Genomic DNA, 27,216 nt, shown 5'->3' with positions numbered 1-27,216 from the left:
ACCTCATTCTAATCCAGTCTGGCAGGTGGCTGCTGTCAGTCTCCTTTTACAAGGCTGCTATGAGCCCTAGGAGCTGTTTGGAGAAGCAAAAGCAAGAGGCCTCTCACATGAATGAAAGTGTGCAGCAGTCGCAGAGTTCAATTGAATCTATAGCCTGTAGGCCACAAAAGCTCATCAGCCTTGTAAAGGGAGACACATTTATGCAAAAGACTGCCAGTTGGACTGCACTGGGCCCTTTTTCCCAGAATCCCTTCAGAAGGCAGCTCTGGTGGTAACGGGTGGCAGTGAGCCAACTTGGAACAGGGTGCGGCCTCCTCGGTGCATATTTGGAATGGTATTTATTATATTTGACATGTCAGCCTATGGCACTTGGGTACCAGCATCTCCAGCAAAGATCCAGGGAGGAAGAGGCAATTTTTTTAAATAACTGAAAATAATTTCCTTTAGAAAATGTGTATGTTGGTTGTCTCCCACCTAGAAATATCTCTCAGGGAGGCAATGGTAATTTTGGATTTCTTCAGCTAACTTGGAAACTAGTACTTATAATAGTTTCAATTTGTGACACTGAATGTCTATGCTGTTTAAGATCACCAGCTAAAATATTGTCATTGGAATGTGGGCTAGACATTTCAGTACATGGATCCTCCAGAGACCCTTGCCACCTCCTCATTTGCCCAAGAAATCTTGTCATAGAGTTGGTTTAACATCAACAAGAAAGTCAGTCAGACACTCCACCCTTTGGGATGTTTTCTTGTTGAATATGACAAAATTTAAATATCAGTCATTCCCTTTTCCATGACTCTGGCTGGCTCAATCATCAGCACCATCCCCATCTGCAAAATAAATGTTGGGGAGGTGGACACAGAACAGAATACAGCTTCAGACTGGGAGAGCAATTATAGCCCAAACAGGACTTCGCTTTTACTTCTGAACTATTGTGAAAAAGTCCTTCCTAGCTACTGTTCCCCAGGCACCAGAGTCAGCTTCCCGCCAGGCAAGCAACGGCTTGCAGCAAAGCTTTTGTTGATGTGAATTCCATGTTGCCTGGTGCTTTTGTTTGCTTCACACATAATTCACATTTTTGTATCTCACATGCATTTTTCAGAGTCCTTTTGGAAGCAATGCCCTGGAATCCATCTGGGGCTCCCCATCTGGAGCCAAGGTCCCCGCAGATAACTGGGTTAAGAATATTGATGGAAGACTTGGTGGGATGACGCTGACACATTAGGAACTAAATTCCTGTAATAAGGAGACTGAAATGCATCTTATATCGGACTCTAAACCAAACATGAAAATGCGTGATCACTCAGGCAGCCCAATCAAAACAATACAAGAAAGTTACTTCATTTCCATTCTTTGGAATCCCCCTCCCTGAATAAATAATATGAGAAAGAAGAAAGAAGGTGACCCTTTTAGATGAGTCTTTTCTGGGGTACAGAAGAAGGCAAAAAAATAGAAAAATTTATAGGAGACATCTGGGGTTTGATTGGCTTAACTTTCAACAATTCCTTAACATTTTAAGGAAATGTTTGGAACGTGAGGAACGTTCTTCATTTTGCCAGCACTAGGATACTTGAATAAAACTCATATGCAATGATTTTTATTTGTGATACAGTTCATGATAAGTATTGTAGGCATTTAAAGATGAGCAGGAAGACAACAAGGTGGTGGCGAAGGAGGCTAACAGACCTAAGCTCATCAGGTCAGAGTTATGGCCAGAGAGATGAATGAATCCTAGGGTGACCATTCAGATGTCAGAGAACCAATGACTCCAAGATCACCAAGCAATATGGAAGATATTGGCCCAAGGTTAGAGAATTTGAGGTTGAATCACCAAAGGCAAGATTCAGGTTCAGCAAAGAGTAAGCAATCTTTCCCACACTGTCCTTACTATCAACAGTGGGTCACATATCCAAGAAAAATTCCTTTAAGTTGATTGCATCAAAGTTGTGATATAAGTAAGGGTCACATCCCATCCTAATCTTCTCAAACCGAAGGTTGCTCATAGCAGATCTCATTATGGGGGCAATTTCGTTGCATTAGATCGCATCATGGGGAATAACTAGATCAAAACAGCTAAACTTCTGAGAATCATTCCTCAACCAGATTAATACAATATCTACTTATCACAGAGAGCTAACAAACATGAAGAAATGATCATTAGCCTTTGAGAAATGCAAATCAAGACAGCAATGACATATCACGTAACCCCAGCATTGAAAACCAAGTTCAAAAAATTAGAAAGGAACAGATGCTTAAGAGGTGTGGATAGATTGTAATCCTCAAACACTGAAGGTGGGTTATTAAAATGTGGAAACTCTATACAAAGTGGTATGTTGCTTCCTTAAAATGTAGGAATAGAAATACCAAATGATCTTATGTTTCACATACATATCCTAGGGAAATAGGAGTTGTGACCCAAATAGATATATGCGTACCCATGTTTATCGCAGCACTATTAACAACAGCAAAAAAGATGGAAATGATATAAATGCCCATCAATGGGAAGATGGAGAAATGAACTTTGGATGCATGTGCACAAAGGAATACAACCCTATGTTAAAGAATAAAGTAGAGTTTGGAAAAATAATTCAAAACACAGATAAGCCGGGAGGGTATTATGGTTAGTGCAATTAGGTAATCACAACAAAATAATTACCATACGAGTCTTCTATTATAAAAATTCAAGGACAGCTTTCACACTAAAAAGCATTCTTTGGTGGTTGCCAGAGATGGGAAAGGGCACGAAATCCTGGTTAGAAAGCAGACAAGTACTGATTTGGGTGAAGCAGAAGGTGATGTACAATTTAGAAGGAGCTTGGCAAAAAATAAAAATTGATGGAGGCAGGAAGACACTGGAAGGCTTGCAAAAGTCAAAGATGCCAGAGGCAAATACTATTACTTATATGCACAAGCCTGCTATAGTAGTAATCTATGCGTAGATGTTTTCATAGACACATAGGCTGATCAGGTGTGAGTAGAAGAGTGGAATATTTTATATATATATATATAATAGATTGGCAAAGGAGATATATGTGTGTGTGTGTGTGTGTGTGTGTGTATCTACCTTTGCTGCAAATGGTGGAGAATTCAGGGGGCAAATTTATGAAAACTTCTTAGACATGGTCAATCACCTTGAGGGAATGAATCACTGGTTCTGGGTGATCAAGACTATAGGGATACTATCAGGGTCTCAGAGATGCCACGGTGAATTGATAAAACATCCCAAAAGACAAGATTCTACAACCTACTTTGGTGACTAGAGATCTAAAGTACAGTGATACAAGGTGCAACTATTGGTCGATCCCCATCCAGAGGACAGGATCCACGGCCCCTGGAGTGGTTCTGACTTACGTTGTTCTTACTTGCCAACAAGTCAGTTGACTCCTAGCAGCCCTGTGTCCTACAGAATGAAACCCGACTCAATCCTGTAGCATTTTCTGAATTATCCTTATGTTTGAGTCCATTATTGAAGCCATTATGTCCATCCATCTTGCCATGGGTCTTCCTCCTTTTTGCTGTCCCTGCACTTTACCAAGCATGAAGTCCTTCTCCAGGGACTGGCCTCTCTTGACAAATGTAAAACACAGAGATGAAGTCTTGCCATCCTAGCCTCTAAGAAGCAATCTGGTTATACTTTTTCCAAGACTGATCCATTTGTTCTTTTGGCAGTCTGTGGGGCTTTCAGTATTCCTTGCCAGCAACATAATTCAAATGCATCAGCTCATCTTCAGTCCTCCTTCAATGTCCAACATTCACATATGCATGAGGCAATTGAAAATATCTTGGCGCAAAGATACTAAGTTAGATATATCTTGAGTCAAATATCTTGAGTCAAATATTTCTTAGTCCCCAAATTGACATCCTTACTGAGAAACACTTTAAAGAGGTCTTGTGCAGCGTATTTACCCAATATCATGCATCATTTGATCTCTTGACTACTGCTCCCATGGACATTGGTTGTAGATCAAGGCAAAATGCCTTTACAACTTCAAACATCTCCAATTAGCATGATGTTACCTATTGTGCTAGTTGTGAGGATTGGGGTTTCTTTACGTTGATTTGTAATCCATACTGAAGGCTGCAATCCTTGATCCCGACCAGCATGTGAGTCAAGTCCTGCTCACGTTAATCAAGCAAGGTGGTGTCATTTGCATATTGAAGGCAATTAATAAGCCTTCCATCTATCCTGATCACATCTTTCAAATAGTTCAGCTTCTCAGATGATTTGCTCATTACTACAACTGAATAAGCATGGTGAAAGGATACATTTCTGATGCATACCTTTCTTGATTTTAAACCATGCAATATTCCTTCGTTGTCCTAGAAAGACTGTCTCTTGATCCATATCCAGGCTCCAGAGAGGCACAATTAAGTGTTCTGGTATTACAAGTCTTTTGAATGTTATCCATAGTTGGTTATGATCCACACAGTCAAATATCATTACATAACCAATAAAACACAAACATTTTGGGGGCATTCCCCACTTTGAGTCAAGATCCATCTGATGACATCAGTGATAACCCTTGTTCTACAGCCTCTTCTAAATTTGACTTCCGTTTCCGGCAGCTCTCTGTCAATAGATTGCAGCAGCAGTTGTTGCATGACCTTTAGCCAAAAAAAATGCTTGATACAATTGATGAATGGATTGTTACAAGAACTGTAAGACTCCCCAATAAAATGATCTTTAATAAAAAAATATTAAAAGTAGGAAATTCACCTGAATATTATATTAATGATATTGTTTAATATTTTCCACACTTCTAGGAAAGGGAACAAAAATGGATCTCTTCCCGTCAGTGGTCAGGCTGCTGTCATCCAAATTTCTTGGCCTAGGTTAGCAAATGCTTCCAGTGCTTCACCAGCATGTTGAACCATTTCCACTGTATTCCATCGATTCTGGAAGCCTTGTTGCTCATTGATGCCTTCAGTGTAGCTTAGACTTCTTCCTTCAGTGCCACTGGTTCTTGAGTACATGCTACCTCTTAAAATGAGCTCTCTCTTGAAATGCTATCTCTTGAAATGGTTGGATGTTGACGAGTTCCTTTTTGATATCACGACTCAATGTGTTCCTTCCATCTCCGTTTGATCCTTCTATCTTCTTTTGATGACTCGTCACAGTTCTATATAGGTTTTCTGTGGCTGTAAATCCTTATAGAAGGAGATGGCCTCATCTTTCTATTGAGGTTTGAACCTATGATCTGTTGTTAGCTCTCCAACAATGTAAATCTACAGACACGTGGAAACAATCAAATCATTAATAGACCATGCAAACATCAATATCAACAACTCTGAGACATGAACTACATAGTGCCCAATGACCTCTACCATCTACTCTGAAAAGCATCATATTAAAAGTTCTAGATAGGATGGAAGAATAGAATGTAAAATTATGAAAAAGATGTGACTCACTGTTAGGATCGAGACTGGTGGAACCCCCAAGACTATGGTTTCAGATCTAGAACAGAACCTACCCCATGTGAAATAGTCACACATTTAAGATCAAAATGACAGAATTCACCCACAGACAAAGTTTATAGGTTAAGAAAGAAGGAAAAATATAAACAAGGAACACAAAGCGAAATAAGTGGCAGTACATTGAAGGGATTGCAATGAACAAATTGAAATGAAACATATATGAATTGTTGGAGGTAAAATAATCTACTTGAAGGTAACATAATCTACTGTGTAAACTTTCACCTAATAAAAAGAGAGATCAAAGCTCTCCGCCAATGTTTTTGAAGATTGAGTCAACATTGGGTTCCATGGCTCATATTATTTTCTATCATGCCTTCAGTCAAATTGGACACATGCAGTGATTGTTAGTTGGTATCAAGTTTGTTCTGTCTTATCACAAGCTGATGTATAACAGAATGAATCATTATTCAGTCGTGTACCATCATAATTGCTGATAATGATTTAGCCGATTTTTTCCGTGTTGTGTCTATTCATCTAATGAAGGTTGTCTTTCATGTTTTGTGTACTCTGTTTTAAAAAGCATTACCGGCATGTCCTTTTCTAGAGATTCATCTTTCTTGAGGCTGTATCCGAAGTAAGCAAGCTAAAGCCTCTCCATCCCATTTCTAAGTAGAAAACCCCATTTGTCTTTAAACACAGAGGCGGCCTGTTTAGTAAAGGAATCTTTATTGGTGCTAATTGTTGTGGGAAGTGTGGAATGATTGATGACTTTTTCTTGATTATGATAAGTAGTTATTTAAACAGAAAGATGGAAGGTTCTCAGTAAAGATCAGTTCAATGAAATCTGAGTTCAAGACCCAAAAAAGTATCAAACCGCAAAAAGGGAAAAATGAAACAAGTAGATCTTAGAAAAGAAAGAATTATACGAGATGAAAACATTTTCCATTGGACAGAGCTTTCCCTCGTTAGTCCTGGTCTCTGTTACACAACAGGTACTTAGATGTTGTTATTCTCTTTAATGTCCACAGGGTGAAAGGTGCTTCCAGTGTTCTGCTGTATACGGCAGTCCGGGAAACTTGATTGAGGGAGGTAAATTGAAACGAAGGGGCTATCACTTCAAGACCCCAGTGTGACTTCCTTCCCATCTTCCTTTAGCCTATACCAAGATATTCCCATAGGTGTACTTACAAAACCAATGAATCCATCCCTATTGAACAGTCGTTTTGCTTGAGTTAAGTCGTGTGTAGACTTCGCAAGACTGCTATTCAAAGAGCGGGGTGTTCCATCTGTTTCTCACACTGCAGATGGAGGGAAAAAAACAAGCACAAGAGAAGGTACCCAGAACAATGAAAAATCTCCACACTCAAAAGCTATCGGCCATAAGAGAAGCCGGGCCCCCTGCTTAGCTTTAGACACCATACTGTAGGCAACACATACTGTTAGGTGTCATTTTCTAGCAACATAGACTTTCATTTCACACCAGGCGACCTTCGGAAACCTCAGTGAGCAACGAGAGAAGGCAACTTTCCTATTAACAAAGTTTGGAGTTCCTTTGCAATGTTTACAGCCGAAATGTCTGAAGGCCAACTTATTCTTCTACATTGTTTCTGCCTGTTATGAATTAAGTTTGAAATACGTTCTCTTGACATATGGCATTTCACCCTGGTGCTCTTTCTCCATGCAAAATTCTTGCCCATCTGTTTTAAGGCACCTTGGCATCAAAATTTGATTTCTTTTGGAAACCTTAAGATCGTACTGGCCATTGATACACGTTTATTTCAACTAAACTTGCAGATGGACCTGTGCAGCGAGGGACCCGTTGTCTGGTGGGCAATTCTTCTTTCCAAGTATACTTCAGTCTTGCAAAGTTAAATTCCATTGAACAGCTTTCCCTCTTTTTTGAATGCCTCAAACTCCCATTCTTCCTCTGAGATCAGGTCCCTTGGCTTGTTTGCATATTTTAGGCTGTTCAGGCTTCTGTTTAGCATTTGTTTTTCTTGGCATTTCAAAGCACGATGTCCATTTTCATTATACCCTTGACAGACCAAATTCTGGTGCCAGGAGGCCACAGTGGAACAAAAAGGAATTTTATGGAGGAAATCCAAATTATATTTTCCATGGAGTCTAAAATTTTCATCACCTGGTAAAGTACTACAGATAAGACAGTGGGGTTCCACTGAACGTATGTGACCTTCAGAACTTTCTCTGATATCTGTACCGCCTTTCCCTTTCTCTTCTCTCCTTTCTTCCACTCACCATTCTCTCTCGTTGCATCTGTGCATGCACCCCTGCACACACAGAAGTTATTAAAGATTCTGGTGTAGGCTCCAATTTGCCTTCAGAATGCAACCTCAGCTGTTATCTGTAACTACTTACAAAAGATTCATGGTTTTGATCATTTCGATTCTGTCTCTAAAAGACACAGTCTAGGCTTGACTCCCCTACGGTTCTTTCTTTCCTGGTAGATGCTTTTTTTACTCTCTAGAAAGCAAGCATTGTACACTATCTTCAGAAGAAAGATGGGACTTTCTACGCCCTTAAAGAGCTCCAGTCCTGGAAACTCGCGAGCCAAGTCCTGCACTAACTTGTAGGTTGCCAGGAGGAGGAATTGACTTAGTGGCAGTGAGTTTGGTTATGTGCTTTATCATTGGCCTCACCTGTGCAAATGAACTCACTAAAACACATCACCCACTGATTTTCCATCCAAGTTGGAAGACCGTCCCCATCGCCCCGTTGGGTACCTCTGAGGTCTTCAGTTGGGTCGGTGCTTGTGGTTTTGAATTTACACAAAGAGCATTTTACTGCAATCTTGTTCTTAAGAGAACCGATGTAACAATGTAACAGAGAAAGAAATTCCCAAGATACTGAGAACAGTCGATGTGCGTGGTGTTTTCCATTTACTTTTTTCCACAAAACTTATTTTATTAGGAACTAATCCAGCTATCTTATCATTCCAAAGTCCAGTCATAGCAAGCAGTGTTGTACAATTGCTACCACAATCAGTTTCCAAAGATTTTCTTCCTTCTTGAATTTTGACCAAAGAACTTCTGGGATGCTATTTGTATAATTGTTTGTAGTCTAGGTAGGCATTACATGGACTTTTATTTGATAATAATTTGTTTAAATATACATTTTGGTTTTAAAAAATGCTTTTATTGGGGGCTCTCACATCTCTTATCACAATCCGTATATTCATCCCTTGTGTCAAGCGCATTTGGACATATGCCGCCATCATCATTTTCAAAGCATTCTCTTCCCACTTGAGCCCCTGATATCAGCTCCCCATTTCTTCTCCCGCTCCCCCACTCACCCTCCCTCACGAACCCTTGATAAGTTATAGATTATTTTTTCCATATCTTACATTGTCATCCATCACCCCTCACCCACTTTTCCATTATTCGTCCACCTGAGAAGGGGTTCTAGTTTGATCCTTGTGATCGATTCCTCTTTTCCCCCCCTACGCTCCCCCAACCCTCCTGGTATTTCTACTCTCTTTGTTGGCCCTTAGGGGTTTATCTATCCTGGATTCCATGTGTGGCGGGCTCTTATGTGTAGCAGTGTGCATGCTCTGCTCTAATCCGATTTGTAGGGTAGAATTGAGGTCACGATAGTGGGGTGAAGGAAGCACCAAAGAACTAGAGGAAAGCTGTGTGTTTCATTTGTGCTATACTGCACCCTGACTGTTCATCTCTTTTTATTTATCTGTATGTATGTTTTTTAATCATAATTTCCTTATTTAGAGGAAATACAAGAAGATTCCAAAAAATATCCAATTAGTTAAGTAGTATATCAGAAGTTAAAGTGCAAACGCCTATAGACATGAGACACATTATCTATCTGTCCAAAGTACAGATGAGGACATCCAAAACTAGGGAAGTGTATGGTGAACTGTAGCAGGTCTATTCTCCTAGTATTTGAAGTAAAACTGTCTACTATAGCAGCCAAATAATAAGTTCTTCTGACTGTTTTCAGTGCACAGACTGCTCTTTTAATGCCAGACCTGTGAGTCTAGCTACAGCAAGACTGACAAGAGAGAAAGGAACCCTAACAGAAATACTTAGGGATCTGGCAATACTGGAGATGTGTCAGAAGAATGGTCTGCACCTTCCAGAAGACAGAAACAAGGATGAACCCTGAAAGTACAGCAACAATCGAATACATGTATAGCATTTCATGGGGCCACTTAGGTGCGTTCATGGCAAATGTGTATTTGTGTGATGGAGAAACAGGGAAAAGCGGTTGAAGAGCTTTGGTTGACACATTTTGACAGGACCCTGAAGGAACACATCTCTTGGTATTTAAATCCTCCCTTTGAAAAAGATGGGATTTCTACTTCTGTAAAAATAGTTACAGTCTTGGAAACTCTGTGAGGCAGTTTTACCCTGTCAGGTTCCTAAGGGTCTGATTGACTAGATGACAGTAAGTTTCAGGAGTGGTTGGAGTTTCCATATTATGAATTAAGGTGAATTTGGGAATGTGACCAGATAATGCTGTATAAAGTTTGAGAATATAGATGTCTGAGCCTCATAGCTGAAGAGCTAAGCTCTACGGCCACTCTGAGAAGTCTTCCCCACCAGCGAAATGGCAGAGTTCAGGACACTCATTTCTCTTTCACTTGTAATATTAGTTATCTCTGAACTCTCAGACCATCCTATTAAAATCTCATGGCCACTCAATCCATTCAGCCTCACCGCCCATCTCTAGTTCAGGCCACAATAGATGATTCGGAACACATAAACAGATCATAAGAGTTCCAAAGTTTGCTCATTATCTCACATATAAACACTTTGATTTAAATAAGAAAATGAACATAGAGACAGAATTGTGATACTTAGCCCCAGATGTGCCATTTCAGTTTTAATAAGCAGTCATTAGTGCCACTATAAGATATGTACCTAATTGTACTCAAAATTATTGCTTTGGAATATGAGCTACCTACGTGGGAGGCATCAAGTTCTCTGGATCATCTGAAAACAGAGCAAAGGCTGTCCTTGTCAAATTTCCATTGCCAAAACCATAATGATAAAAACTGAAGCCTAATTGAACGTGAAGGGAAATATTTTCAACCGTCAAAAGAATGATTAGTTTTAGATTCATGGTTCTGTTTACAGAAGGCATTTTTTTTCCTTTTTGCCTTCCTTCTATCCCATGGAAGCCAATGCTCTTCCAACGATGATAATATTTAAGGTTGGCTTTCTGCATGGTTAAGGTATTTGTATACCATCTCATCACAAAGATATTTATTTTTCTGAGTAAAGTAAAACAAATGATGCGGGGGTAAGATTGCCAACTAAACCTAAAAAAAAAAAAAATCAAATGAAAACTCAGACACATATGACTGGATATCTGCAAATCTTCTTTCACTCCAGTGAAGAGAGAGCAGGAGTGAGTGGCCACTTATTATTTATGAAAACATCCCTTTACTTTCGCTTTCCTTGGTTTTATAAACAATATCAGTACTTTATTTCTTCCAAGAAAATAGCTGATACAAAAATAGCATTATCATGCTTCAATTAACATGCACGAACACCCAATTCCAAATGAAAACGAGACTAAAATATCACAAGCATGCACACACAGAGAGAGACAGAGAGGGTTTGAACATGAAAATATGAAAGTATGTAGGCAGAGATGTGACGGAGTCGTTTACGCTCAGAAAGTTAAGCAAGCTGCTGAAGTGACTCCTGTGACTACAGCAATGTTTGAAATTAATTTTTTTGGTATGAAATGCACCATCTGTGTGGATGCTAAGAAAGCAAAAAAAAGCTACAGGAAGAATTAAACAGTTCATTACTGTGGAAGCTTTTGCTGGTGGTGAACTCCTTTATAAGGCACATCACTGGATTTGGTTGGGCGCTGAGGTAGGGGAAGGAGTGGGGAAACAAGTTCCATCAGTTACTATCAAGATAAGCAGGATGATAAGGCTCCCATGCAAACGAGGGTCGTGTGGCCCACGTGCAGTCACAATGACACTCCGTGTTTATTGGGTTATCACAATGACACTCCGTGTTTATTGGGTTATTACTTTTTCTCTCTCGCTAATGTGGAAATCACTTGGATTTAAGATGGAGAAGCCAACTGAGCAAAGAGAACAGTGGGGATAAAGAAGTTGGTGACAGTCTATGATGTAAACAGACTTGTTGAAAAATTACATTGTCTTCGTTTGAAAACCTTGTTAGCTCTAGAATTATTGAGATTTTTTACAACTTCAATGTGTAACCAACAAGCAGTTGTGCATGCAGTCTTGCTTTAGCAATTGTTATTAAGGAGCTGGTTCAGTATAGATTAAGAATAAGGAATATTATGCCTTCAAGTACAGATGGTTGAACAAAAATAGCTGCCATTAAGTTTAATCCAATTCATAGTGACCCTATGTAATGTTTCCAAGGCTGTAACCCTTGACGATAGGCATCATACAGCTTCACCGTTCTCCCCCTGAGCAGGTGGTTGATGGGCATCATCATTAGCCAGCCCAGCATTTGCTCAAAGCTACTGCAGGGTAGAAGGAATTACGTACCATAAATACTGGCATCACACAAACAGACGTCAATGTGTTACGCTATTTAGTTTCTTACCTCTTTTTTAATGCTTAGAGATGTAAGAAGATTAGCATGTTATTGTTAAGTGTCATCGAGTCAGTCCCAAGCCCCGACCCATAGCCACTGCCCACTTCTGTTCCATGCTCGCAATTGTGCCTGTGCTGGAGCCGTTGTTTCAGCCACAGTGTTAATCCATCTTATGTTAGGGAGGGACAAGTATGATTTTTCACTTCCAGAAATTCACAGTGGCTCAGTAGCTCCTTATTGTCATCGTGGAGTAGAATGATTTCTGGGGTGATGGTCACAAAGCTGGTGGTAAAATAAAGACTGCTAAGTTTACCACTGCAAAAAAAGCCCCAGGGTGTTTGAGAAGCCTCAAAATAACTACTTTCCTAAGAAAGAATATCCACAGGAGGTAAGTGCTGCCCACAGAGCAAGGGCTCCATTATGGAGGTGCTGACAGGTGAGAGCGGCACTTAATTATAACTATATATTTGCCATTTAATAAAATATGGGTACTTCGTGCCTGTTTTATTTTTATACATTTTAATTATAATTAAAACAAAAGAGATCTATGGAATATCATTTGGGAGGAGGTAGGTGAAAAACAGACACATTGGAAAAAAACTGAGCCAACTACCTAATAACCACCTGTCTTACACTGAGCTCTCACGGTCAAGCATTTTACCTGTGTTATTTTATCAAAAGCACAACGAACAAATCACTACCACAACCTCATTTTGTCGATGGACATACTCAAGTTCAGTCAACTTCAATAGCTACATCAAGGTGTCCCGGCTGAGGATAACACCAAGGTTAACACTAGGCTCCATGACAACAGAAACAAACCATTAAACAGTGATATTCTGAAATTAGATAGAGGATCACAGAGTTGCTGTTTTAACAAAAGTCATATATTGTCTGTGATGAGACCTGAGTTTGGGTGAATATCAAACTCTAATATCTAGATATGAATACAATTGGAGCTTAGATTGATATTGAAGATTAATCTGAAGTCATAAATTAGAAATTGTCCCCCATCCCACTGTGAAAGGTGACCCAGTGATTCAATAGTGAAGTGCTGGACTACAAATGTACAGATTGGCATCCCTGATTTATTCTCTAGCGTCTCCACAGCAGAGTCTTTTCTTTTCTTTTTAAAAAAAATTTTTTTTCACAGTAGAATCTTTGCTCCCATAAAGAGAGCATCTGAGAAAACACTGGAAGGCATTTCTATGCCTTGACATGAAGTCACGATGGTAAATCCAAGCCAAACTTTCCTCAAGTTGAATTCAACTCAGGCTCCAGAGTAGAGCTGCTCTATAGAGTTGGTTTTGCCTGCTGTATTGACAGAAGAGAGGACCCAGATTTATCAGTGGGTCTGTAGGAGAAAAGATCTGGTGAAAGTTTCTTTTGAGGATTAAAAATCAAACTTGCCACCATGGAGTCAATTCCACCACAGGACAAACTGGAACTTCCCATGTGGGTTTGGAGGCTGTCAGTTGTTATAAGAGCATATGGTCTCATCTTTCTCCCAAGGAGAAGCTGGTGGGGAATTACTAGTCCTACAGTTCGCTTCCTAACTCATAGCCCACTATGACACCAGGGCATCTTTTAAAGATTAGAGTTTAGGAAACCCTATGGAGTATTTTCATCCTGACATATAGCATTTCTATGAGCCTGAATCAACTTAACAGCACACAATAGCAGCAATAATTTCATAGAAGTAGATTAACAGATCATTCTCCCAGGTGTGTTCAAGCTAGCAACCTTTAAATTAGTTGAGCGCAAATCATGGGTGCCAGTTAGGGACCTCACTCTAGGATAGTGGTTCCTAAATTCCAGAATCCAATGATATTTTCACTAGCCCACCGTAAGCATAAGAAACACAAGTAAATAAATTGTGTATATAGAATGTGAGTACAGCATTATCATTCCTGAAGTCTAATATTCGTCATACACTTTGGGGTAGAAAAATATCCTTTGTATATATAGAATAATGGGATAGAGGATGATCACAATTTGGTTTTAAATATAATTTATTAAATTGAAAGCACTGCATTTTCTGATACGATTTTATATTATTAAATCAGAGAAGCTGAAGTATGGGAAAAAGAATATTGTATCAGGATTGGAGGAAGGCTCATTGACAACCTACAATGTGCAGATGACACAACCTTGCTTTCGGAAAGTGAGAAGGAGCTGAAGCAGTTGCAGATGGAGATCAAGGATTGTAACCTTCTGTGTGGACTACAACTCAGTGTACATAAAACCAAATCCACACAACTGGACCATTAAGTAGCATCATGATAAAGGGAGAAAACATTGAAGTTATCAAAGACTTAATCTTTCTTGAATTAACAATCAATGCCCAGGGAAGAAGCAGTCAAGATATCACATGATGCATTTCATTAGGTAAATTTGCTGCACAAGGTGTGGCCAATCAAGAATGTTATTTTGAAGACTCAGGTGTTCCCAATCCATGGTATACTCAGTCACCTCACTGACGTGTGAAAATTGAATATTGAGTAAGGAAGACTGAGGAAAGAAATTGATGCATTTGAACCATGATGTTATTGGAGAATAGTGAACGCACCATGGACAGCCAAAGAGCAAACTAATTTTTCTTGGAAGAAGGTCGGCCAGAATGCTCCCGGGAGGCATGGATGGTGAGACTCTATCCAACATACATTGGATTTGTTGTCAGGAGAGAGAAGTCCCTGGCGAAGGACAACATGTGTGGTAAAGTAGAGTTGCAGCAAAGGAGAGGAAGGTCATTGATGAGCTGGATTGACACGGTGGCGGCAACAATGGGATCAGGCATAGGAACAATGGGGAGGATGTGGGCAGTGTTTCCTTCTATAGGACCCAGGGTAGCTATGAGTCAGAACCACCTAGAAAGCACCTAAGAACAACATTATTTTACTTACTTCCACACTACTTATAAATATTTACTATTTGCAACTCCCACCCTCTTTTACTTTTCCACTGATTCATGAAATTAAAACATCTTAGCACCATTGATTCATGGAGTACATATACCCATATGCAGAAAGAAGAGTTAGACACTATCATAAATAGCAAAAAAAAGTGATATCCTTCATTCCTCTCTATATCCATGCACTTTAAGTTTATACTATGATTCTGCAAATACATCCATCAAGAGATAGAGGCTACTTCCTCTACCCTGTGAATATGACTATTCTTGTTATTTGGCAATACAATGGGATGGAAGCAATGGTGTCTATTCCAAGTCTAAACCCCAAGAAACATTCTTTAGCTTCTCTCTTTCTTAGAAACTGCAGCTACCTGTATGCAGACAAGGCCATGCTAGCCCACAGATGTGCCTCATCCAACAGCTAATTGGTATCTAAGAAGAAAAGCAGCGTAGCACGTGTATAAAGAAACCCAGTGAAACTTGATTAAACAGCCATGTGGAGCCCAGACAAAATCACTAACCCACTTGAAGAAATTAGATGGTGCCCCGCTATCAGATAGAATAGCATATGGGGTCTTAAAGGCTTGTTTCCAAACAATCAGCCATCTAAGTGAGACACCAACGAAGCCCATAAGGAAGAAGCACACCAACATCCATGATCCAAGGATTGTAATTATATAATCCAAATCTGAATGGGGAAATAGTATCAGAGTTTAAATTGTAAGATTCTGGTGTGCAGAAGGCTTTGGATAACAGTGTAAGCCCAAAATACATGTGCAGGATCTACACAAGGGAGAAGTCCAGTGATTTCCCTCTACATGTAATTGAGGGATGGGATTATCCTGCTTATTAAACAGAGAATGTTAGAGAGGCAATCATAGCATATTAAAATGACAAACCTGACTTGAATAGTTAAAACCTTGTCACTTGATCTCCCTTCCAATACATTCTGGGCTTGATCTGGTTTTTAATATTTTCTGTGATTTCTTTTCATATTGGGGTTTGTCTCTGTGGTATTTTTCATTGTTGGTAGCCTCTTTCTTACATGTTTTTCTACATTTTCCAGTGTATGAAACCCAAGAGAGGTGAATCCATAGAGACTACAACTAAAATAAGGGTTTTGGGGGGATACAGTGAGGATGTAAGGTGGTAAGGGGAGCTGATATCAAGGAGTTCAAGAAGGAAGAAAATGTTTTGAAACATTTTGGTAGCAAGTGTACAACACTTCTGGATATGATCGAACTAAGGAATGGTATGATATCTGGATTAGCTCCTAATAAAATATTTGTTTGTTTGGGGGTGGGGGAAGGGGAGGAGATAATTAATTAAATAAATAATCACCAGCTCACAGAATCATCATCCATCTGGTTAGCTATCAACGTTTTAAAAAACATTTTACTGGGGGCCCATACCACTCTTATCACAAACCATCCATCCATACATCATGTCAAGCACTTTTGTACATTTGTTTCCCTCATCATTCTCAAAATATTTGCTTTCTACTTGAGACCTTGCTATCAGCTCCTCATTTTCTACCTTCCGCCCAATCCCCTCTCCCCCATGAACCCTTGATAATTTATAAATTATTATTTTGTCATACCTTATACCATCCGACGTCACCCTTCACCCACCTCTCTGCTCTCTGTCCCCCAAGGATAGGGTTATACGTAGATCTTGTAATCAGCTCCCCTTTTCACCCTACCCTCCCTCCACCCTCTGGCATTGCCACTGTCACCACTGGTCCTGAGGAAATAATCTGTCCTGGATTCCCTGTGTTTCCAGTTCCTATCTGTACCAGTGTACATCCTCTCGTCTAGCCTCATTTGTAGGTAGAATTGGGATCATGATAGTGGCTGGGGGGAGAGTATTTAGGAAATAGAGGAAAGTTGTATGTTTCATCATTGCTACACTGCACCCTGACTGGTTCATCTCCTCCCCACAACCCTGTTGGTTCCCTGCCTCATGTCAGTGTGTTGCATTCTTGTCTTGGAGCATCCGGTTGAAATCTGGTCCCTCTTTCCCTGTGGAGACACAATCTACACACTCCCCCTGTGGGTTAGCTGGTTGGCTATCATTTTAAAGTCTCTGAGTTTGGAGTGATTTGTTACACAGGAACACCCAACTGATAAAAGCTTTGGATAGAAATGGGGACAGATATTAAAAGCCTTTATCTTTATTCTGACAAGGAACAATCATAGAATGAATATTTTAATATACAAATGTACCTTTGAAACTATCTTTGAAATCATATTCTCTGATCTCATTTTAAAGTGGAAGAAATTTACACAAACATACGCGCACACGAGTTGAAAGACTTGTGGCCATACATGTAATCTTTGGGAGAAATCCATCTAGACATGAATAAACTCTTTCTCAATGTGCCCTGTGTGCACAGAACTTACCTCATGTACCTGTCTCGGCGTAGTAGTGTTTCACGGTCCTATGCAAAGCACGATTAAATGACCTCTGCTGATACATGAGCTTTCATCCTAGGGGATGGTTTTTGATGCTCTGATGAAAGGAACTGAGACCCCACCTATTATATGTCATGTTGTCCCCATTTTAAGTTAAACATATTTCCAATGCTCATAACCTTCTGAAATCATTAAAACAGAATTAGCTAGGAATAGGAGCATCCAACTAACTTCAGGAAACACAGGTCCCAAGCAGGACTGTATGAGTTCTGGGCCCGTGGGCAAGCTCCTTACCAGCTTTGACCCTGAGATTCTTTCTGGGTGGCTTGGGGAATTTGATGGTTCTCTCCTTCCCACTGGGCCGCAAGTCCTTAATCTGGTCATTCTAAATGCTAGGACACTGGGCTCAACAGATAAATGCATCACAACCCTCTGCAGATGGAAGGCCTGCTCTCTCCTTTAGCAGAATCTAGTCAGCTGCTCCTACTACTTTTCCCAGACTAAACAAACCAAAAAAAAAAATGGATTCTATGTGCTATTGTTGTGGGTTATTTTATGTCATTCTTATAGAAATAATACTTCCAGGTCTTTGTTCCTCTAAGGTTGCTTTTGTCTGTAGTAAAAGGTGTGCTTTTCCGCGACCGTTACGTATGTTCTGTGACATGAGTTGAAGTGCATGAAAAGGTCCACATGAAAACACGCAGGCACATGGCAACCTCTCTGGTGATGTTCCTCACGGAGGAACGCGCGGGGCTGCCGGGCTCCAGCAAATGCCAGAGGGCTTACCTTCCCCTAACAGTGCTTCCCCCTCACTCGCCAGCCACTTCTTATTGCAAACATCTGCTTGGAAACGAAAAAACATTTTCTATTTCCAAGGGACATTGTTGGCTCTCAGAGTACTTTGCTCCTTTTATTTAGCAAATGTTTGAGTTTAATCAAATATCTAATTCCAAAAAGGAGCCAACCTGGCATTTTGAATCACTAGCTCCCAAGACGTACGCGTTTTAGGTGGTATAAAAGAAATCAAATCCAAGAGGCAGGAGGATGGAAGGGTATGGTGTGTGGCTCCATGGCTTCAGCCTGCTCCTCAGGTGTTTCTGCCCCCCCTGGGGGCCAGCTGCGCCTGCAGTGCAGCGATTCCCAGGAGACCAAGCCGCTCCTTCTATCACAGAAGCTTCCTTCAATTCTGACAGAGGGCTCCCCCAAATGGCATAGTGAACCTGCTTCAGTATGAAGGTAAGAGAGGAAAACAACATCGTATAAACTTTATTGGCACCCTTTATGATAAAATAAACTTGCCTTACACTTTTGGGGGGAAGCAAAATGACGAACACAAAAAACATACCTTATTTTTACTTACTAACGTGCACTTGTAAAATGCATGGCATGCTGTTTTATAGGCAGTAGCATATAAAATACTTTTTCCAGATGTGGATTCATAATTCTCCAAAGACTATAATAGTTATCATAAGATTTATGGAGGATAATTTATTAATCACATTTTTTTTCTTTTCGAGATCTGTTTAGTAAGATGAAAGAAAACTTTAAAATGTCATTTTAACCAAATGTAGATGGCATCATATCAAGTTACTCCTTTTGTTCAAATTATTTTTAATGACTTTATTTGCTTTATTGCCTCCACAAGTCAGTACCAACTTGGCTGTAATGATCTTTTCAGGAAATCTCTTAAGATTTTAAAAGTAAAATGGCAAGGAGCTATTTTTAAAACTAAATGAACTGAAGTGTGTGAGTCGATTAGTGTTAGTTTATTTGAGAGACACATGATCTACTGAAGATTATTTTTCATAAGATTTGGAAGAGACACATCTTGTGAAAACTAGAGCTCACTGCACATTCATGCAGCTTCCTCAATGGAAACCGAGACACCCATGTGTGCCTGAAGTGCTACAAGTAACACATTGTTAAATAAAACACACATTTCAAGCATGGCCCCTTTAATCTGTGTCAGATTATAAAGCACAGCTGTGCTGAGTCTGCGTTGAGTCCCCGCATCATCACTGTCTTTGAAATCAAGTTTTGTCTAACAATTAGCACTGCCAGAGCACGAAAGATAATGATACGACTCAGAACACTCAGGTGTCCCACACCATCCCCTCTTTTGTCTCCCTGCTCTCCTGGGTCAGCCCTCCCTTTGCCTCTGACTCACTCAGATTCTGAAGACAGCCACCAGAGTGTTCTCATTTCTAACACAGCGTTAAGAACACTAATTTTCAGAGTTACTGAAAGTATTGAAACAAAACTAGCATGGACATTATCTTAAAATCGTGATCTATAGTGGATTTTGGATCAAAAGGATCTTTATCATTGAAAAGAAATCATTCATATGATTAATGTGCACCTGACACAAGGTATTTCTGTATTCGTGTGAAAACTGGCCAACAAAAAGGGAAGACAGAAGAATTGATGCATTCAAAGTGTGGTGATAGCAAAGAATATTGAACATCGTTTCGGCCGTCCAAACAAATGAATAGACCAGTTTTAGAAGAATACAAACAGAATGCCCTTCAGAGGCTGGGGGGCAGTGAGACTTTTGGGGGCATCGCATCAGGATAGACCAAATGCTAGAAAAGGACAACATATCGACTAAATTAGACTATCAACGAAAATGGGGAAAATCTTCAATAAGATGGACCCAGTAGCCAAAACAGTGGATTCAAATGTATCAGTGATCATGAAGACGATACAAGGCCAGGTGATAAGATATTCTGTTACGCAGTCACCCTGAGTCAGACCCAACTCAACAGCAACCAAGAACAAAAACCGTATTATATGGTCTGTACACATGTGTGATGTGTGTGAATGAGTTCATTGAAATTTTTAAAGGACAATAGAGTGACGTAGTGATCCATTTAAAAGATACACTACAAAAGTTTAAGTAACCAGAAAAATATTAAGTAACTCCCAAATATAATCCTCTGTTTTAGGCTTTGTTAGTGAACAAGAAATTATACGATAGGGGAACAATGTTCCGAAGAGTTTATAACATTTGAGGAAATTCTTACACAAGTGCTGAACATTTAAACGAATGACAACAAAGAACTGCAATGCAAGACACTGTGCTTCCCCGGGTCGGTCACACATGAATGGTATTGAGACAATGACTTTGGAGACTGAACAATGAATAAGTTGTGAATCTTCATGAACATTTAGGTTTCGGTGACGTATAAGAAAGTGGGGAGTTCAGGAGAAGGAAATGAAGGAGCATCTGGTAGTCAAACAACTTAAGTAATTGGTGATGAATCCTGTAAAGGAACAAGGCTGCATCGTGCCCAAGACAGAGCTGAGGAATTGAGAGCTGAGATCTGCTAAGACGTAGGGCCTCATTGAAACTCTCCGACATGCTGCGGAGGCCAGCATTAGGACGTGAAGACCTATACTCCTCCTCAGGAAGAAAAGGGTTTCCTTGGGTCCTTGAAGTGAAGCCTGTCTGTGACTGTTTTCCAACAGAAAAGGAAGCCATTTCTGGGTAAGGTTATAAAATTCAACCCATTGAGAATTTACCACTATGGTAACAATTTCTGTATTTCTAGAAATTTTCTCTTCACGCATCTGTGTTTTTTTGCCCACACGACTGTGAACCCCATAAATGATCTTCTCTTTGGTTCTTCAAAATCCACGACAGAGTGGGTAGTCAGTGAATGTATGTTAAAGGACCTGTTCACGGCTAGTAAAATCTGTCCCTGTAAAGGGTCTTCACAAGAGTCTCATGGGTATAGGAAGTATCACACGTAAAAGGGTAAAAAGAAGAAAGCGAGCCATCTTAAACCCAACTTGGGGTCCTGAATTGGAATATTGCCCCCTGCCCTCTTTATGAGTCTAAGTCCCAACCTGGAAATGCTCTCTTTACCAGTAGCTAGCTCGCCAAGAGGAATGCATTATATCAAACCCGATCCCATCCTATCCTTTCACAACTAGAAAAGGAACCAGATGGAAAAACAATCATGATCCGGAAGCAAAGTGTACCCAGCCTGAAATCTGACATGCTGAGAACCTATAGAGGTCTCCACTCTGCTGCTACAAATCAAACAACCACCTGGTACCGTGGAGAAAATGTCCTCCTGCTGGGACACTGGTCACTGATCTGGAAAACAATTAAGTGATTTGCCACATGAAATAATACATCCTCTCTTGCCAGGACTGTTCGAATCACCTAGAAGATACCTCCAAAATTTGGGGGACGTACTCAAGCAAAACCCCAATTTCTCTTTCAAGCCATGGCTGCTCTTTACTTAATGAAGTCTCGCTGTGTGTGACTGTGAGCTCAAACAAGGTGTAGACCTGCTAGCTAGAGAAGCCTATAGGTAACGAAAGTCTCATAGGATGTTATAATACACCGTATTTTATTTTATTTTTTACTAAAGTTGTGTTATTTTCATCTTTAACTATTTTTCTGGTGTGGTAAATGATATAACAAATCTCTTATTTATAAATAACTTCTGAACAATACACTCCTTCTATTTGCTAATGATAGTATAATTTTTAAAATCCTATAGAATATGTGATTTATCGCTTTCCACATTTTCTTAAGGACAAGTTGACTTCATTTTCTTTCTTTTTTTAAAATGTAATCATCTTATTGGGGGCTCATACAATTCTTATCACAATCCATACATACATCCATTGTGTCAAGAACATATGTACATTTGTTGCCATCATCATTCTCAAAACATTTGCCTTTTACTTGAGCCCTTAATATCTGCTGCTCATTTCCCCCCTCCCTGCCCACATGAACCTTCATAATTCATAAATTATGAACCCTTCATACATCATAAATTATTATTTTGTCATATATTACACTGTCCAGTGTCTTCCCCCACCTTATTCTCTGCTGTCCCTCCCCCAGGGAGGAGGCTATGCATAGATTGTTCTAATCAGTTCCCCCTTTCTACCCCACATTCTCTCCACCCTCCAGGCATCGCCACTCTTACCACTGGCCCTGAAGGGGTCATCTGTCTTGGATTCCCTGTGTTTCCAGTTGCTCTTTGTACCTATGTACATCCTCTGGTCTAACCAGATTTGTAAGGTAGAACTGGGATCATGATAGTGGGTGGGGGGAGGAAACATTTAAGAACTAGAGGAAAGTTATATGTTTCATCGTTGCTTCCCTGAACCCTGACTGGTTCATCTCCTCCCCACAACCCTTCAGGAAGGCGTGTCCGGTTGGCTGCCAATGGGCTTTGAGTCTCCACTCTCTACTCTGCACTCACCCACATTTTCAATTATATGATTTTTTTGTTCCGTGATGCTTGATAACACTGTATTTTATTTAATCTAATCCAATAACCAAGGTCCATGGTACAGAAAATAGGTATTACTAAAGTTCAGAGAAAACGGAACTATTTGAATAGATCTCTAAGGATATGACATACCATGTGAAATAGGCAAAGAATAGGATCAGGAGACATAAGGTTGAATATTTTTGCTAAATTGAGGCAAAATCACGAGTATCTATACACTAGCAATGACTACTCATTGACGGATGCTCAAGATCTGGCTGCAATTTGGCAAAAGGGCACAGCCTTATACCACATGTTTCTTTTCTTTAACCAATTTACCATAATTTTGCTTGTTAAGTACCCTTGGGTCAGTTCCAACTCATGGCAACCCTGTGGACAATACAAAGAACCACTGCCTGGTCCTGCAACTTCTCACCATGATTTCTATGGTGCAGCCACTGGGTCAACCCATCTTTTGGAGAGTCTTCCTTGTCCTCACTGTCCCTCCACTTTATCAACCATGATGTCCCTCTCCACAGACTCGTCTTTCCTGACAACATGTCCAAAGCACAGACACAAAGTCCTGACAGCCTTGCATCTCAGGACAAATGGGCAGATCTCTTTGTTCTTCTGGAAGTTTATAGTAATCTCAATTTTCATCATCAACACCATAATTCAAATGTGTCAATCATTCCTAGGTCCTTCTTACTCAATGTCAAATTTTCACATGAGTATGAGGTGATTTGAAATACTTGACTTCGGTCAGACTCCCCTTTGTCTTTAGTAACATCTTTGCTTTTCAACACCTTAAAGAGTTCTTTTACTTTTTTTTGCTCTAGAATAGCTAACACAGGAGCAATGACCACAGGAGCCCTGGTGGCTTAGTGCATTATGTGTTGGGCTGCTAACCACAAGGTCAGCGTTTCTAAACCACCAGCCGCTCCACACAAGAAAGATGAAGCTTTCTACTCCTGTAAACAATTAGTCTTGGAAACCCACACAAGCAATTCTCCCCTGTCCAATAGGGCCACTATCAGCTGGACTCAAGGAATTAAGCAGTGGCCATAGACAGGCATTGAATAAATTGTCGAAATAATCTGCCCTTCCTTTTTCTAGTGCCCCCACCCCCTATCTGCTGCCTCAGGACAATAACGTCTTACCCATAAGTTGCACTTAATTTGTCTTGAGCGGTCTTCTTCATGTATGACATATAATAAATATTAATAACTCTTCTATGAGAAATGTGATATTATTAAAGCTATTTTTACAAAATGAAGCATTGTCAATGCTCATTGACACATTGGTAAGGAAATTGAAGCCTTCAAAAGTCTGCTATCTTCCAAAAGACCAATTTTTCTCTGGGTCTAGGTGATATATTTCTCTTTTTTTTTAATGGTTTTTTTTCTGCTCATCTCTGTTGAAATCTAGGTAGTCTCTAAAGCTTGAGTAAGTGGCATTTTAGTCATTAGTCTACAGGAGCACCACTGTAGATTCTATTCGGCAGCTTAAAGTACAAGAGTCAGAGCAGAGGTGGGAGCTCACGGGCATAAATTCACCATCTGTGATGAAATGTAATCAGATCCGAGGAGTTTCCACTTTGAAGTCTTCCTGAATCTGTGTGGGTTACAGGCCTGAACACATCACCCGCTCTGACAGGCGGCTTTAGTTTTCATTTCAAAGGGGAAGAAAGGCAAGGAAACCGAGGCAACACATGTACAGCAGAGCTTTGCACATCCCTCCCCCCTGAATACTCACAGAGGTGCTTTACCAAATCCAAGTCACACACTTAGAAGAGCAAAAGTGATAGAAGTGTGTTCCAATGCAGCTATGGTGCTGCGAGAGCTGCCTTCACCCACTCAGAGCGCCCGCCCCATCCTCAGCTCTCAGAATGCTGTCCACTTGCCCCACAGTTCAGAGCAAGGATATGGAGATCAACAATCTACCAGGAGATGGTAGCAAGCCAAAGAGAGCTCATCTGGAGGAATAGCATGTCTCAGAGTGGAATGATAGCTTTCGGAAGACTGAAACACGGCAGTCCCTTCCTGCTGGTAACAATATGGAGCGTGTCTAGAGAATATTTTAAACATCCCAAGAAAGGCAAATCTTAGTCATCTTAGGTGAGCCAATAGCTCCTTCTGGCATGATGTCATTAATATATCACTTAAACTTTACAATGAAAATGCAGCAGATGTAGAGACCAACACTCAGCTAGAGACGTCATCAGAAGATGCTATTGCTTGTGATTGAGACATGCCACATCCCAAATCAGGACAATACCCCCCCCCCCAAAAAATATCCAAGCTCTTAAAGGATCAGCTACACTGGAAGCTACAGGTGAATGAAAACGTGAGAAGTAACCCTATTGGATATGGAGAAATTGCTAGTGACATTGCTTGAAAACCAAACGCAATAGCGAATCTCTCTCAGGACACTGATGATTACTAAAGAACAAAGGACACTGATGATTATTAAGAACAAAGTGTGTGCATGAAAGAAATAAGAACTAGATCATGATCTGTCTAAATCATATTTCACAGAAGATACACATTGTGAACATTAAGTGATGCCTGACTGCCCACAGCTGCAGAATCGCCTCTACCAACATGCCTCTAGTGAGGCCCTGTCAGCTTGTCATTAAGCATTTAACTCTTATGCCATTGAGTGACTCCTGTTATAAAGTCGAAACAATATTCATTATGTATGTGCATATGTATGTATGTGGCCCCTCAGGAAAAAATGAGGCTATCTGTTCTTATGAAGATTTATAGTCTTAGAAGTCATATGTAGGGTCATTATGGATAAGATGTGACTTACTGGCATATTGTTTCATATATATTTGTTTCATATTACCAAATTCTTAGAGAAAATCCTGAGAAAATTATAAACCATTAAGAAGAAAATAAAAATCACCAGTAAAATAATCATTCTATGCATTATCATTTTATTATCTAATATCCAAATGTTTTGTTCTTTTTATTTTTATTTTTAATAGTTTTATTGCCATATTCTTCAAATGTACAGATTAATCGTTCACTCACATTAAGAAGATTTTGCAGTCATCAGCACAATCAATTTCAGTTACTTTCTTTTCCTTTTTTTAGATCATTTTATGGGGGTTTCATACAGCTCTTATCACAATCCACACGTCCATCCATCGTGTCAAGCACATTTGTACATTTATTGCCGTCATCATTCTCAAAACATTTTCTTTTTACTTGGGCCCTTGGTATCAGCTCCTCATTTTTCCCACTCCCTCCCTCATGAACCCTTGATAATTTACAAATTATTATTATTTTTTATGTCTCACACTGAGCAGTGTCTCCCTTTACCAACTCTTTTTAACTGTGAATATATTTCATTAAAAAATTTAAATATTTAAAACCATTTATTTTTTTAATTCACAACTTAATTTTTTTAATTAACAACAATACCATTGTTATTGGTGGTGTTAGGTGCCAGGGCGTCAGTGCTACGCAGAGTAACTCATGTGCAACAGAACACAAACCTGACCAGTCTTATGCTATCCTTGCAAGTTGTGCTGTTTGAGACCACATTGTAGACACTGTTAACCCATTTGCTTCAGGGTCTTCCTCTTACACTGGCTCTCTTTTTTCCAAGAAAAGAGACAAAATCTCACCCTCCTTGTGTCTATGGGGCATTTTGGCTATACATTTTCAAGACGATTTTGTTTGTGCTTCTGACAGTCCAGTACATTGAATATTCTTCAGTACAATCCTTCAAACGTATCCATTGTGCATCAGTCGTCCTTCTCCCCTGTCCATCTTCTGCGTACACATGAGGCCACTGAACGTGCCGGGACTTGGATCGAGTGTACTTTGGGCCTCAGGGTGCTGTGGTGCTTTCTGACTCTGGTGAGAGTGTTTGCTTACAGATTTCGCAAGTGCAATCAATAGGGTGTTTGATTTCTTGACTGCTAATTACATGGTTGTAGATTGTGAATGTAGGTGAAATACAAAAGTCGACAACTTATGTCACTTTTCTCAGGATATTGCTTCCTGGTTCATCTGTGATGGTTTTTGTTTCCTTGTGTTCAATACGTTCTTTTTGCCCTTGATGTTCAGTATTACACCTATAACAAAATGTGTAGCTTTGAGCTTCAGCACCAAGTGCTTCAGGTGCTCTGGGCCTATCAAAGTTAGATTGTATCAACTGTGCATAGCAGTTTGTCAATGAGCCTCACTCCAAGGTTCATAGCATGGGCTTCCTTATATAGTCAGTGTGTCTGATTAGTTGCTCAGCATATAGATTGACTAAATGTGATGAAAGGGTACAATCCTGACAATGTTTCCACAATTTAAAGCAGCAGTTCTCAACCTGTGGGTCTCGACCCCTTTGGAAGAGTGAACAACCCTTTCACAGGAGTCACCTGAGACCATCAGAAAACACCTATTTCCCATGGTCTTAGGAGCTGAACCACCGCTCCTCTATCAGTCTCCATGAGGGTCCGCCCACAGGCAGAAACACCCACATACGAGTACCCCGTGTGAAGACTATTACCCAAGCTACACCATGCTTCAAGACATTTCATTTATTTGTCATTAGAAATAAATATTTCACACTCTACAATTATATGTTGTTTTTGTGACTCATTACCATATTTTAATTATGTTCAATTTGTCACAATGAAAATACATCCTGCCTATCAGGTA

This window comes from Tenrec ecaudatus, chromosome 8, assembly GCF_050624435.1.
Source record: "Tenrec ecaudatus isolate mTenEca1 chromosome 8, mTenEca1.hap1, whole genome shotgun sequence".
NCBI lineage: Eukaryota > Metazoa > Chordata > Mammalia > Afrosoricida > Tenrecidae > Tenrec > Tenrec ecaudatus.
Note: the sequence above shows the minus strand (reverse complement) of the source record.